The 13,139-nt window shown below is 43.1% G+C and overlaps 1 protein-coding gene across 16 annotated transcripts in view; it reads right to left on the reverse strand.

The window, feature by feature from the left end:
• The window catches only part of ZBTB38 (zinc finger and BTB domain containing 38), a 172,697-nt gene that overhangs the window by 83,305 nt on the left and 76,253 nt on the right, over positions 1–13,139 (reverse strand). For 13 of the 16 annotated variants that reach the window (XR_007515103.1, XR_007515100.1, XR_007515101.1 and 10 more), the window contains one exon: positions 3–107. The gene's annotated coding sequence lies outside the window, so the exon portion shown is untranslated. The other 3 variants (XM_049867528.1, XM_049867530.1, XM_049867531.1) reach the window with 3 other exon arrangements.

Genomic DNA, 13,139 nt, shown 5'->3' on the forward strand with positions numbered 1-13,139 from the left:
ACCTCAGTTAGGACAGACGAGCTTTAACAGAGTCAGTTTCCTGTGCTTTCAAAGAAATCACTTGGAAATCCTTGGTTCTGAGTCTTCCATCTCTTCCACATCAAGATCTAAAAAGGAAAAAATGCAGAGTCCCACGATGAGACGCCAGGATTGGATGTTTTCAGTAATAACAGTGATCTCAGTTAGCATGTAATGAGCACCTACTGTAAGTCTAGCACCGCGTGAAGTAACTGACATATGTTATCTCAATTAATCTTCATAATGCCCCTGAGATGCAAGGGACAGTATTCGCCAATTTTACAGCTACGGAAGCAGTGGCTCTGAGAGGTTATAGAACAAGTTCATGGTCACACAGCTGGTTTATGTTAGAGCTGGGTCTCAAACCCAGGTTCAGCTGATTTCAAAGCCCAGGCTATTAACCACTACTCACCAAAGCCCACTGCTGTCAAGTCAATTTCTGACTCATAGCAACCCCAGAGGGTGTCCAAGGCTGTAAATCTCTGAGGAAGCAGACTGCCGCATCTTTCTCCCAAGGAGCTGCTGCTGGTTTCAAACCGCCAACCCTTCCGTTAGCAGCTGATCACTTTAACCACTGCGCTACCAGCACCCCTTCTTAAACACTAAGCCAGGGTTTTATAAACTTTTTGACAGAGACAATTTTTTTAATTACATTATAAAAACGGAAAACCAAATGTATCATAAAAAGATTCTTACTTTACTATGAGCAAAAAAAAAAAATTTTTTTTGAGCAAGGCACTCTGATATCTTCTTTTCTACGTTGTTAGTTGCCACTGAGTTGGTTCTGACTCATGGCGACCTTATGTATAAGAGAGCAAAACGTTGCCCAGTCCTGTCAGTTTGTCGTACTGTGGTGGCTTGTGTGTTGCTACGATGCTGGCTGGAAGCTATGCCAGCAGTGTTTCAACTATCAGCAAGGTCACCCATGGTGGACAAGTTTCAGCGAAGCTTCCAGACTAAGACAGACTGGGAAGAAAGGCCTGGTGGCCTACTTTGGAAAATTAGCCAATGAAAACCCTATGGACACCTTCCTATACTATACTATACATTCTTTTTTTAAGAAAAATTTCAGGTAGTAACCCACTAACCTATTTCGTAGTCCAGCAACGGGTCCCTATTCTCGTTGGTTCAACATTGCACTTAAATATAGTGCCTCACTAGAAGTTTCTCTGAAGCTACCCATCAAACCCTCCTGTTCTTTTTAACCATAATAACCTGACCGAGGAACTGAGTTTCATAATTAGGAGAAAAGTATTTAAGCTTTAAAATATGTATAAAGTACCCTAACACACATCATCTAAAATGGAACTTTAAAACGGATATTCAATTAGGGCCACAGTCCAGAATGGAATTAGTCACTTACCTAGAGCAGAGCAGGAGTTATAAAGTGGAACTGCGGACAGGCTGAAATCTCAGGTGATTTATTACATACTCTGCAAAGAAGTGGCTCACAGCGGGCGCTTGTGTGGTGCCAACTGAGCGGACCTAACTACTGCACAAGTACAGAGGCTGAGATTGCAAACCCCTGGGGGCAGGGCCCTGTCTTTGCAAGTCCCTTTCAATTCCAGGGGATCGGTGTTGAACCAAGGAAATCATCAGGTTCCTGTAGGGTCAGGACTGGGGTCCGATTCACAATCCCGGGGAGGGGAGGTGCGACTGTCAGCGCCGTTCCCGAGCCTGCTGGACCCGAGCCTACAAGGTCCCCAGCCCTCGGAGGCGCATTTCTCCCGGACCCTTCCCCTGGACCTCTGCCGCGCAGGACCTGCCCCTACTCTCCTGTGGCACAACACAGCCCCCCTCTCCGGGCGCAGGACCCGGACTCCGGCACCTGTGGGCGCCTCCTCCCGCAGCAGCTCCGATTTCCTGCGTCTGCGAAGCTGAGAGCCCCGCAGGAGAGTCTCCCCAGCCGCCTTCGAGGCTTCCCCCGGGGAGGCGAGGGCCGGGCTGCGCGCCCGGGCCCCACCACGCAGCCGCGCGCCGCCCCCGGCCCGCGCGCAGACCCTGCGGACGCACTTACAGGGCTCGGGTCCTCCGCCGCCGGCGCCGTGCCCCGGGGGTCCATGGCGCTTCCGGACCCGCCAGGACGGCCGCAGCGCTGCACACACAGCACCGCCCAGAAAATGGACGCCGGCGGCTCGGCTCTGCGGGCCGGCCCGCCCCCGGCGCGGGGCAGAGGACGCGGCCAGGCCGGGAAACGTCGGCCCGACCCTCAGCCGCGCCGGCCGGGGCGCCGGGGAAGGGCCGCGCCGGGCACCAGGCCGGGGGGCGGGGGGGCGGCCCCGCGAGCCCCTTCCCCCCACCCCGGGGGGCGACTGGGGGCCACGGACGACCCACGAGCCCCCAGGCCCCGCTTAGGGGCCGCGTGAGGCCCACGACGAGCCCGCGAACTCCCAGACCCCACGCAGGGGGCCTCGGACTCAGCCTCCTCCGGGAAGGGCAGCGGAGGACACAACTTAGAACCTGCCAGAAGGGCGACTGGGGAGTTCATGGCCACAGAGCCTGGACTGTCACAACAGGGTCCCGTCCGCAGAAGGGTCCATCGCTCCCCATTCCAACCCCAGACAGTATCAAACGCTACAAACTGGGGAGAGGCCGTGTAGTTTTAATTTAATCAAATTCTCAGGAATAGGGCGTCACCTTAGCTGCCAGGAGAGGCCTGGACAGACTTTTCCCAACAGGGTATAAGAACGATTTCATACAAAAGACCCAGTCCTCTTGCTTAAAGGGCACCAACTGCCTACTGGGATCTTCCTTCCAAGATCCTTGAAAAGTATTTACTGAGGGCCTGTCACAAACTTGCCTTGTGTCGCTTAAACCCAGTGCATTGAATGCACGGGTTTTTGTTCCCTTGTTTTGTCAAATCATCTATGTTCCCTGGGTCCTGCTACTATTGAACGTTGTTTAAACATTTTCTTTAGAAAAAATTCATCCCCAGGGTACAATTTAAAAGGATAAAAAGTCTGTTCTTTACTTGATTTAGCCTGGAATGCGGTGTTTGTAATTCTGCATCCCGATTCCTGACCGTGTTTTAAGAATGTGATTGTTTTTGATGAATAAGCAAGATTCCAATATTACATACAATGCCAGTAAAACATTTTATAATAATCAAGGCAAATATTGTTAATATTTTGTTGTCTCCTAGTCAAATTAAGGAAACCCTGGTGGTGTAGTGGTTAAGAGCTACGCCAGCTAACCAAAAGGCTAGCAGTTAGAATCGACCAGGTGCTCCCTGGAAACCCTATGAGGCAGTTCAACTCTGTCCTTTAGGGTCGCTTTAAGTTGGGATCGACTTGACAGCAACGAGTTTGGTTTTGTTTGTTTTAGTCAAAGAATCATGAGTTAAAAATAAAGGCAGGGTTTTGAAGGTTGGCTGTTTGGGCCACACGCATACACATTGTACTCTAGCAGTTCCCAACCTCCTCAACACCAGGCACCCTTTATTCTCTCTCCATAGGCCCGCCACATGTTTAGAAAGCTCCACTCCACTAAATTGCCTTTATTAAGTAATGATTCATCTTCCCACTTAAAAAAAAAAAAAGCCTGCCATGTTTTTGTGTATGTAACTGCCAATCCGAGCTTCTACAAAACCTGAGCAAACCTGTTATGAATAGTGAATTCCAACCTAAAGAAGCTTATGGTCTAATTGCCTGTTTATATGTTTCCAGTGAGGCTTTTGGAAACTGTGAAAATCATTCAAAGACTCCAAGAAAACTGAAGCACAGGGATTAGGAAGCGTGGGGAGGTGGCAGAGTAAGGCAATTTGGAATTTAGAGTCAGCCTGCCTAGGTTTATAGCCCACCTTTATCACTTAAAAGGCTACTCACCGTGTAACTTCAGGAAACTTAACCTCCCTAAGCCTTGGCTTCCTCATCTGGAAAATGGGGATAATTTTAATAATAGTGCCTACCTCATACGGTTTTTGAGAATTAAATGAGATAATACGTGTAGTGTTTACAAGAGCACCTGCCAGAGTAAGTGCCCTGCAGGCGTAAGCTGTTGTGGCTGTTGTTAGCCCTGGAGGTCAGGTATTCTGAGCCCTAAGTAACTGCCATCTAAGGGGTGAGGATCATAATAGCTGCGATATATTTGTAAAGCAACCTTTACCCTAGAAACTTGCCATGGGTAACCTGCCCAGGGTCACATGGTGAGTGACATAAAGGGGTTTAAGTCCAGGTCCGAGTCTCCCGCCCACCTTCTTGTACTGCTAACGTGTTCCAGGTGGTACCTTGATCAGATGCTGTCAACAGCTTGTTAAGGTCAAATCGGCTCTGGCTTTCCTAAGAGGCTTAGCAAGTGAATGGCTCCTTACATCCACTTGGGGATTCATAAACAGTGGCATTTCTTTCTCATTAGAGCCAAATGTTTCTCCAGAAGTGAGATTTCCCCCAAATTATTATTAATAACTAAAATATCATGGCAACAGTTTCAAACACCACAGCCTAAAACTTACATAATCAGCCCGTCCTTCAAAAATTTCCACCCTTCCTCATAACCAGTCACAGATTCTCTCTCTTAATCGTGCTTCTGAGTGTGGGGAAGTATCTGGAAATTTCCAGAAACATTCCAACTTGTTAGAATTGTATTCTTTCCCATAAAAGTTTATTCTTTTCAAAACAACTAAAAGTAATACATTTTCTATATCTTTATAATACCCTTCATTTCTATGTATTTGCAAAAATCCTGAGACTTTCAAGATTCTCTCTTCTCGTGTCAGGAACAGGAGGAGGATATGAAATTTGTAGCTCATTGCCTCCATGAACAACTGCTTCCTTTCCTATGAGACTAGAAGAACTGGATGGTGCCTGGCTACCATTACCGAACATTTTGATCAAAGATTCCACAGGTGAATTCTGACCAAAAGGAGAAAAATGCAGAACAGAATTTCAAATTCTTATGGACTCTAGACTTCCTGGAGCCACAGAGGGTGAATAAACCCCTGAAACTACTGCCCTGAGATAATCTTTAAACCTTAATCCAAAAATATCCTCTGAAGTCATCTTAAAACTGAGCAATAGTTTAGCTCAGCTAGTAAAGAATTTCTGCCTTAAACGTTATGCTCTTTTAAGAACTATCTATACGGGATCAAACTAACAACAGCAACTATTAAGATTAGATAGGAACCTTAGGGGACAGTGAGTTTATGTTAATGGAGGAGGAACAACTCAGAAGAGGGCAAGGATAGCCATACAACTCAAAGAATATAATCAGCGTCACTAAACTGTATATGTAGAAACCGTTGAGCTGGTGTATGTTTTGCTGTGTATATTCTCAACAACAACAATAAAATAAATAAAATTTAGGGGAAAAAAAATCTCTCTTCTCTTAAATTTCTTCCAGTTTTCTAGCATCTCTATAAGCATGGCTCCTGATCCTTTCCCAGTGGCTTTCTCTCGGAGGCTTTCTTCACCTCCGCCTCATATTGCTTAAACCCCCACACAATTTCTGTTACACTACAACTGTGGGGCAGTTCTACTGTGTCCTATAGGGTCACTATGAGTCAGAATCAACTCAATCGCACACCACAACAAGAACTGCCCGACTGTGCTTTCTAACTAGGACCATTGGCAAATAAAGTACTTGCTTCCCCCTTCTCTTTCTTTTTAAGGTTTCAATATCATCACAATATCATATGATAAGGCTAAAGTGTTGCCTCTTTTAAACTCACCTGCTTCCTTTGTTTTCTGTCATGGTTAGGAATCTATAACTCATTCTACCTCCAATACTTGCAGCACTCTGTTAATGTGATTTTTTTTTTTAACTTTTTCCTTTGTTCCCTCATCCTGGGCTCTCATCAAATTCCATCACTTGACCTCCCCTCATTATGGCTACTTATCGATTTCCCTTCAAGCATTTTTTAAAATTCGCCATCCAAATATTTTCTGTAATTTGCACCACACTCCTCAAAGGTCTCTTGTTACGATGTTGTGCTGACATCTACAAAAGCCCCCAAAGAAGCAATGTTTAGAATAGGGGTGTAAACTTCAGGTACCTACTAGAGCCAGGTAGACAAATGTGTGAAGCTGACTGTCCTAGGAGGTGTGAACTGCGGCCTATAGGAGACTTCATGTCCTACCTAAGTAGCGGGGCAAGGGGTGGGGGGGGGGTCTACCCAGCCCCAAACGATTGTTGCCAGGTAGGAATGCCAGATCTGTAGAGTTTTCTAATGAAGCCAAAAATCTTGAAATTTTATATAAAAATCTATGAAATGTTAAAAACTTAAAAAAAAGGAACTTGAATCTGATCAAGCCTCCAGACATAACTACCAATTTACAGGAAATCTGAGGCTGAGGAACATGTTAAAAAGCACCAAAGAATCCAACCATCCAATTTCTAATTGTGGGAAACCCTGTAGGTCAACTTACAGCAATAAGTCTACAGCAACAGCAACAGCAAGGATAAGAAAAGAGAGTGAGGGAAACCTATAGATTAAATGAAATTTAAGAGAATATCAATTGTACTTGTGGACCTTATTTAGAGTGAACAAGCAAGTTGTCTTTTTTTAAAAATAATTTCATTGGAAAAATCTGAATGGGGACTATGATAGTTGACGTCATTAGAGAATTAGTCTCATATGTTGATGTGGTAACACACTGGTTATTTTTCTTTCTCAGTAGTGCACATTTAAAAATTCACACTTATTTATTTTCTTATCCATATTTTTATACCTTTTTATTTGGAAACGTTTCAAACTTATAAAAGAGTTGCAAGAACGGTACAAAGAACTCCTGTATATCCTCCACCCAGATCTACCTATCTGTCTATCTGTCTATTTCTGGCTAGCTATTTTCCTGAACCATTTGAGAGCGGAAGTTTTACTGCTAAATTCTTTAGCAGTTATTTCTCTTTCTAAGAGAAAAGGACATTCTCTTAGCATCCTTATCTTTTAGACAATCATACTGTAATATTTAGAGAAAAATGATATTAATATGATGTCCAAGATTTGATACATGCAGGGATTTTAATGAAACAAGATTGGCCAGCAGTTGAGAATTGCTGAACCTGGGCAATACCTACATGGGTTTTTTTTTTTTTTTAAACTAGTTTCTCTACTTCTACATATGTTTAAGATTTTCATAATAATTTTTTTTTTTTTTACATTAAGGAAAGATTTTTAAATTAATGTGATGAAATGCTTATACTAGGAGACTAAGCTAAAAAAAAAGAAGAAGATACACAATTATCTATGAAACATTATCTCAACTATTAAAAAATTCACCATACATAGATGAAAGACTGAAAGGATACATGCCAGAATACTAACTTTACAGATTATTTCACTATATATTACTTTTATAACTATAAAAGAAGGTAATACAATTTTAAAATTAGACAACAAAAACATTGCAACTGATTCAATTAGAAATATTTAGACTGGTTTAGAAAAGGGGTCATCAAACCAGAGCCCACAGGCCACAACTAACCTGCCACCTGTTTTTGTATGTCCCACAAGCTACCAAGCTTTTACAACTTTGAATGACTGAAAAAAAAATCAAGAGTATTTCATAACATGGAAAAATTACATGAAACTCAGATTTTAGCATCCATAAATGAAGTTTTATTGGACCACAGCCCCAGTCATTCATTTACAGATTTATGACAGTATATATAATTATTATACTTATGTTATTACTATACTTTGAATTTCATCAATAACGAATTTGGGAAAACTTATTTTTTCCCTTCTAAGTCACTAAAAATTTTATTTTTTTTTTAAGTAACTACATAATAGCCTCAATTTCGCCTCTTGACCCCCAAAGCCTAAAATACTTACTATCTGGCCTTTACAGAAGAAGTTTACCAACCTCTGGTTTAGAACTGGCCTTCCTACGTGACCTAAAAGCAGCCTGGTTTAGCACAAAGAGCACTGGACTAGGAATCAAGCATGGTTCCGCCATTTAAGTCTCCAGCTGAGCTTGAGAAGCCATAACTTCTCTGCGTCACGGTTCCTTCAATAATAGAATCAAGAGGATGTGAAGTCTGTGATTCCCGTAAGAGCTAAACAAGAAGTACAGGGATGACGGCAAGACTAAGTGGCTGGCGTGCCAGCCTGGCAGGGTTCTCCTGTAGACCGAGGGATTCAAACAATCAGAATGTGGAACAGGGATGGCTCAACAGGCATTCAGACCAGGGGCTGGGTAGGCTGGTAAGGAGGAAGAAAGAACAGGCTTTGGGGGCTCCAAAAGCAGAGTGGCAGGTCTGTGCTGGGCAACATGACTTTGGGAAAAAGAATTTCTAAAACTTGCAGCTTGAAGCAGGTATTTTGCCTATACCTCCAGTCCGAGCTTTGTAGAAGACCCAAAACACTTGGTCACAGTATGTGTAAGATGTCTGCTCATTTAATTTAAAGTTTAATCCAGATCTAGTAGAGTGATGAGGGAGTGGAGAACCCTCTGGTGTCCTCAGCATGTAGAAAAGGAGTCTTGATGTGGAAACTTTGTCAGACTTTGGGATAAATCACCTTTAGTGACATCAATCTGTAGGCTCCTCATACTTGCCAAGGTGGGACAATTCAGCAACAAGGCCAACGATACAACTGAAGTCAGACAGAACATCATAGCACCCAGACCTACACAGCAGGCCTGTAGCCTGCATTTCGGGGTTCTCCTGAGCCTTGTTTCCTAGTTGTACCCCTCCCCAGTAATTCTCCCTTTTACCCTTGACTTCTAGGAGACCACCTTCTTCCTTCCTCCTTTTTTTCACTACTGAAAGTTCTCCTGTTCCTTTCCTCAGCTAAAGAAAGAAGAGAAAAGGGGGAAAAAATTACAGGGGCACTGCCCTTCTGGGACTTAACCACATTCTCAGCTGGTGGCTTTTGTTTTCTCCTCTCACTGGCTTGTAAGGCCCTCGGGGCAGGGACTTCACGTCATGCTCAGCCATGGGAAGGTGGGCAGGATTGTTCAGCCTTAATTAGAGCAAGGCCTCAACCAGGGCAGGAGATTTTAGCAGACAAAATGAAAAGGGATTTCAAAATATCCACTTGTAGCAAGTTCTGCAGGGTAAGGAAGAGGTTGATTTTATTATTTACAGGAAACAAAGGATCCACATTGCTTTTCAAGAAGGCAGAAAAAATAATTACACTAGTAATTTCAAAACAAAATACTGAAAAACAAATTCCCTTTGCAGGCCAAAGCCTCTTGTAATATAGTGAGTGTAGACACACGTACCAGTCTTGAACCCTGAGCAGGGATAGTTGCAGAAGCAAGGGGAGAGACGCAAAAGGAGCCACAAGACCAAAAGAGCAATTTTCTGGTCAATGAGACATTTAGGCCACAGCAATGCTGTGCTGGATCACCTAACAAAGACAAGTGTTTCGGCCACCGGTCTTTGATTTACCTGCTGCCCAGAAAGCTTTCTGCAAAACAGCCAGCAGGGAGGGCCCCATTGTCAGCCTGGAAAGATAAAACAGCAAAAGCATCGAGGCTGCATCACAAATTCAAATTTTTGCATTCAAGGGCTTCTCAACTAACATCTGCTCATGAATGCAGAAGAGTGGCAGCCGTCATCAAGGTCACCTGGCAAGGCAGGCAGACCAGCTTGGAGCAGGACAGTTAGACATATGGTGCTTATTAGGAGCCAAAACGTCTTGGGAAGGTGGTGAGACCCAATAGGGAGCTGTCCTTGCCATCAGCAGAGATGACCCCCAAACTGAAGGCTGGCCTTCAAGAAAGCCCGTTGCAGACGAGTATAGTGACTTTATAGGACAGAGTAGAACCGCCACAGGGTTTTCAAGGCTGTAATCTTTATGGAAGCAGACTGCCATATCTTTATCCCATGGAGCAGCTGGGGTTCGAACTGCCAACCTTTTGGTTAGCACCCAAGCACTTAACCACTGCACCACCAGGGCTCCTTTGCCTTCAAGGGACAGTATAAAAGGCCACTAAGAGCACGCCATTCATTTCTTTCTCCAACAGAGAAGACACACAATTGTGCCTGTCCATACATTGCTCTAGCCTTGGGTGGGAGCTTGGCCTGTTTCATAGGGATGGTGTCATATTCCATTCTAGATGCTCGACAAGTACTCACAGAAGTGAGCCAAGTTGAAGGCCCCTCCTCCACTGATGTGCAATACTCTCCTACAAACGAGCTTTTCTTCCTGCAGGGAAATGTTTCGGGGCCCCTCAAAATGTAGCAACGTGAAAGGAGGCAGTAACATTGAGGGCCAGCCAGGCTGCCTCTAACTTGTGATAAGCAATGTCTGTCAACTTATGAATCTATTTTAGAAGGTGCTTTTTTTTTTTCTGAAACATTCAGAAGGCTTCAAAGTTTCTAACTTGTAAAGCAAACCTATTCCTTTGTTCTCCAACCTTCGTCAGCAGGCTAACCTGAAAGGCATAAAAGAGTTTTGGTTCTTAAGAAGAAATTTCTTAGTACTATCTGCTTTAATAAAGCAAAACCATTCCAAGTAGCGAGGTCTTTAGAAAGCCACCAACAGGCAAAGATGTCTGCAGAGCAGAAGCCTTCAGTGAAAACCTGAACAAACCCTCACTCTGGTGAGAGGTATTAGAGGACGGAGACAATCCATGGTCAAGATGTGACAGACCCTTCCTCCATTTGCCTTCGAAAAAAAAATTAAAGTAAATGGCTATCTCAAAGTTTTACCAATGCATTTAAATTCTGGAGTTTTAATGAAAAAGAAAGCAAGAGGTTTTCCAGAAATTTCCTTGCTCGGAGAGAATTTCTTCTGCGGATTTCTTGGGTTGGTGCTGAACCTGGGCCAGAATTTCAACAGCACCAAGGATGTACATCATGCCCAAAGTCTCATTGCACCTTCTCAGGCCATCTCATGGGATGACTGGGTCAAAGGCAGTGACCTTGCTGGCACCAAGTCATGGGGGTTTGACTAGCTAAGACCAGCCAGGGGAGCCTGGCCAACCTGGTCAGCTTCTCATTGCGGGGAAAGCTTGCCTAAATGAGGCTCAACCCACCAATTTGTCAGACCTGACCCTGAGATAGTAACAGTTAAATGAAAAAAAAGGAAAGTCTGCAGTTTTAGCACGAGCATTTCTCTGCCTGGTAAGGCTCCCCACCAGATCTTCACCTGGCTGGACCCTTCTCATCATGCAGGGCTTCATGAGATGCCACCTCCTCGGGAAGGCTTGCCTTGACCAACCATTCCAAAGTGGTTCTACTACCCTCAGCTCATCATTCTTATTTATTTGGTTTTATTTTTTTCGTAGCACTTGTCTTTTTTAGTTATTTGCTTATGTATTTATTTTGTACCCCCCCCCAACTAGACATGGGTCCATAAGAGGTAGGCCATGGTCTGTCTTGTTGATTACTATATTCCCAGACTCTGAAATAATGCCTGGCATCTAGTAGGTGCTCAATAAATGTGCTGAATGTTTGATTACCAATAAAGTTGTTAAGAAAAGCATTTCCCTTGGAAGGGAGCTGTTAGAACGAACCACATGGTACCAGGAAACTAAAGGTTTAGCATGACTTGGTACTAAAGACAAAGGTACTAGATCTTTTTTCTAGATTCTTCTCCCCACTTCAACCAAGGAAGAGTCTCTAAGTCATGGTTTGGCTACGAGTCCATGGGTTTATGAGGGATCCAAAGAAATGGTTGAGAAATGGTCAACATCACTTCAGTAACAAGAGATGCAATCTTGTTATTCCCACTGAGTTAAAGCTTGGAAAAACATTTCCTATTCTCCAAAGAATAAACATTTGAGAATTTTATACTGTAAATTATTCAGGCAGAAAACCACAAATTTGCCTATTTCACTTTGGTGAGAACAAAGCATCTGTTTGCATGCTCTTCCTGTCGCACCTGCTCTGGCCTGCCCGGTATAAACACCTTAGCTGAAAAGCATAAATGGTTTAAGCATAATCTTTTAAACGGTAAGAGGTGGTAAGTGCCATCCTCTACAGTTGGCAGGAAGCATTGCCAGCTAATTTAGGAAATCCAGTAATAATTGTAAATGGGTAAGTTTAAAGAGGTTTTGTGCCTTATAAACATTTCTGTGAAATATGATGGCAGAACATTAAGGCGAAACACAACAAAGTAATAAATAATAATTATTCTTCCATTCACTGTTCCGTTTATTAGAATGACAATGGTACAGTGTACTTTCCAACAGTCTTGTGTGGTTTTCTAGCTCCTTGAACTGTGTTTAAAGTTCTTTTGGACAAGATCAAGAGCAATAGAAATGAAGAATGCCACAAAAAATCATTAGGTACAAAAATCTACAACAAGATGACGCAACCATGCTGAGTTAAAAACAAAAGGATCAACATCTTACAAAGAACAAATACACTGTGGAATCTGTAAGGCATTCATTTTTATGATAAAACAATTCCATTGCATCCATATAATCTTGTAATTAAGATTCAAATGGCTTCAAAATGATTAATTTGTACTGGCCTATCAAAATAGAAGACATTGCAGTTGCAATCCTTCTGGATAGCAATAGTGTTTTAATTACAAATGCCTGGCTCATTATTTGCTCAAGAGCAAATGACAATTAGCTTGATCCTGCTGCAACTGTTAATGCTACTGGTACTAAAAAAAAAAAAAAAAAATTGTTTGTTTTTTTTTTTTAAATAAATAGGCAATACCAAATCAGGTTTCTGACATTTCCCTTCATTTTACGATCTTCTGATTGATGCATATTCAAAATGCACTTAGTCATTTTAAGTCACCAAGAAGGAGGAAAATGGCTCCCAAACAGCTCCAAAAAAAAAAAAGGTGTCGTAGGAAGCATATTTCACGGCAAGCCCAGAGAATGAAATCACTACGAGATGAATCATGTTCTAATATAATTGAGCCAGAAAGACGCCAAGCAAAATATTAGAGTCAGCCTCCCAAAAGCAAACAAACAAAAAAAGCTAAACCAAAACAACAACAACAAGCAAACCTTTAGCCCACAAGAGATCTGATTTTACAGATAGTACTGCGGAACATTAGAGAAACTGCTAGAATAAAGCAACTCTGTACAAGATGGTTTCTGAATGTCAATGTTCTTCACATCGGGGCAAACCTCAGGGAGGTTTCAGGTTTGGCACCATCTTCCTCCTAACACACCTACAAAGACGTTTCCACAAAGGCTCAATGTGCACTTCTCAGTACGAATGGGTTTGGGTTGGGTCCTTCTCTACTATGAGCTCTGAGCTTACCA

Source organism: Elephas maximus, chromosome 23 (genome assembly GCF_024166365.1).
Source record: "Elephas maximus indicus isolate mEleMax1 chromosome 23, mEleMax1 primary haplotype, whole genome shotgun sequence".
NCBI classification, from domain to species: domain Eukaryota; kingdom Metazoa; phylum Chordata; class Mammalia; order Proboscidea; family Elephantidae; genus Elephas; species Elephas maximus.